The sequence below is a fragment of the Arachis duranensis genome, chromosome 6 (assembly GCF_000817695.3).
Source record: "Arachis duranensis cultivar V14167 chromosome 6, aradu.V14167.gnm2.J7QH, whole genome shotgun sequence".
Lineage (NCBI taxonomy): Eukaryota > Viridiplantae > Streptophyta > Magnoliopsida > Fabales > Fabaceae > Arachis > Arachis duranensis.
Window position 1 is genome coordinate 23,506,548 of NC_029777.3, and position 3,134 is coordinate 23,509,681.

Consider the following 3,134-nt stretch of genomic DNA (forward strand, 5'->3'; position numbering starts at 1 on the left):
AGTAGTGGGGTTAGCATATGACCCCAGAGTCCTCCTGGACTGTTCATTTCCACTTAATTCCATGATGGAACAAGGAAGATGATATGTATGTTGATATTGTCTATTTTATTATAAAGATAATTTTCGAAATAATAGAATAAAATAAAAACTAAAAAAATAAAATAAATAAAGAAAGAAAATTAAAAATTAAAATTTATAAAAAAAATTTGAAAGATTTTCGAAAAATTGAGGAGAGAGAAGGTGGTTAGGATATTTTTGAAAAAGATATTTTATTTAAAATTTTTTTTAAATTCTTAAAAAGACAAGAATTGAAAAATTTTGAAATTGAAATCTGAATTTTTATATAAAAATTTCGAAATTATAGTTTAAAATTAGTTAGAAAAGATATATTTTTTTTGAGTTTTGAATTTTATGATGAAAGAGAAAAACACACAAAAGACACCAGACTTAAAATTTTTAGATCTAATGTTCCTTATTTTCGAAAATTTTGGAGGGAAAACACCAAGGAACACCAAACTTAAAAATTTTAAGATCAAAACACAAGAAAGACTCAAGAACACCTTGAAGATTCACAAGAATACCAAGAACAAAAGAAAGAACACCAAACTTAAAATTTTTAGAAAACTTTAATAAAATTTTCGAAAATTATATTAAGATTAACAAGAAAACACCAAACTTAAAGTTTGGCGCAAGATTAAATCAAGAAAAATTATTTTTGAAAAAGATTTTAAAAAGAAGATACCCAATTGCCAAGAACATATGCCAACGCTCTAACCAACTGAGTTAAAAATGTAACGTACTTTAAAGATGTATTATTTTTATAGATAAGAATAAATTTTTTTTTGAAAACTAATGTTTTGAAAAAGCACAAGAAAAACAAGAAAAGACACAGAATAAAACAAACCAAAGATCAAACAAGAAAAATTGACAAGAACAATTTGAAGATCAAGAAAGAACAAGAACATGCAATTCGAAAAATTAAAAGACAAGGAAAAACATGCAATTGACACCAAACTTAGAACAAGACACTAAACTCACGAAAATTAGAAATTGACAAAGAAAAATAATATATTCTTAAAATTTTTTTTTAAAAAGGGAATAAAGGACTCAGAATTTAATGACTCTATAACAACAAAAATAAATTATTCCTAATCTAAGAAATAAAATAAACCTTTAGTTGTTCAAACTCGAATAATCCCCGGCAACGGCGCCAAAAACTTGGTGCACGAAATTGTGTATGCCACAACTAACCAGCAAGTGCACTGGGTCGTCCAAGTAATACCTTACGTGAGTAAGGGTCGATCCCACAGAGCTTATTGGTTTGAAGCAAGCTATGTTTATTTTATTAATCTTAGTCAGGATGCCAATAAGACTTATTTGGATTTAATTGTAAGAAGTAAAAGTGTTTGGAATAAGTAATTGTTACTCATTAATGGAGAATATGTTGGGGTTTTTGGAGATGCTTTGTCCTCTGAATCCCTGCAACATAATGCTTACTCACTTTCATAAATGCAAGGCTCCTTCCATGGCAAGCTGTATGTAGGGAATCACCATTGTCAGTAGCTACCTCCCATCCTCTCAGTGAAAACGGTCCAGATGCTCTGTCACAGCACGGCTAATCAGCTGTTGGTTCTCGATCATGTTGGAATAGGATCCATTGATCCTTTTGCGTTTGTCATCACGCCCAGCAATCGCGAGTTTGAAGCTCATCACAGCCATTCAATCCTTGAATCTTACTCGGAATACCATAGACAAGGTTTAGACTTTCCGGATCCTCAAGAGTGGCCGCCATCAGTTCTAGCTTATACCACGAAGATTCTGATTAAGGAAGCTAAGAGATACTCATTCAATCTGATGTAGAACGGAGGTGTTTGTCAGGCACACGTTCATGGATTGAGGAAGGTGATGAGTGTCATGGATCATCACCTTCTCCATAATTAAGCGCAAATGAATATCTTAGATAGGAACACGCATGTTTGAAAGGAGAAACAGAAACAATTGCATTAATTCATCGAGACGCTGTAGAGCTCCTGATGAGCGGATAATTTATACGCTTTTTGGCATTGTTTTTAGTATGTTTTTAGTATATTTTAATTAGTTTTTAGTATACTTTCAGTAGTTTTTAGTTAAAATTCACTTTTCTGGACTTTACTATGAGTTTTTGTGTTTTTTTGTGATTTCAGGTATTTTCTGGCTGAAATTGAGGGTCCTGAGCAAAAATCTGCTTCAGAGGCTAAAAAGGACTGCAGATGCTGTTGGATTCTGACCTCCCAGCACTCGAAGTGGATTTTCTGGAGCTACAGAAGCCCAATTGGCGCGCTCTCAACAGCGTTGGAAAGTAGACATCCTGGGCTTTCCAGCAATGTATAATAGTTCATACTTTTCTCGAGATTTTATGGCCCAAACCGGCGTTGCAAATCAGCTTCAGAATTCCCAGCGTTTAACGCTGGAACTGGCATAAAAATTGGAGTTAAACGCCCAAACTGGCATAAAAGCTGGCGTTTAACTCCAGAAAAAGTCTCTACACATGAAAGCTTCAATGCTCAGCCCAAGCACACACTAAGTGGACCCAGAAGTGGATTTTTACGTCATTTACTCATTTCTGTATACCCTAGGTTACTAGTTCACTATTAATAGGATCTTTTGACATTGTATCTGTACCTCATGACACTTTACACGTTTCTTTGTGTACCTTCTATGGCATGAGTCTCTAAACCCCATGGTTGGGGGTGAGGAGCTCTGCTGTGTCTTGATGGATTAATGCAATTACTACTGTTTTTCATTCAATCATGCTTGCTTCATTTCTAAGATAATACTTGTTCTTAATCCGGATGAATGTGATGATCCGTGACAATCATCATCATTCTCAACTATGAACGTGTGCCTGACAACCACCTCCGTTCTACTTTAGATTGAGTGAATATCTCTTGGATTCCTTAATCAGAATCTTCGTGGTATAAGCTAGAACTGATGGCGGCATTCAAGAGAATCCGGAAGGTCTAAACCTTGTCTGTGGTATTCTAAGAAGGATTCAAGGATTGAATGACTGTGACGAACTTCAAACTCCTGAAGGCTGTGCGTTAGTGACAGACGCAAAAGAATCACTGGATTCTATTCCAACCCGATTGAGAACC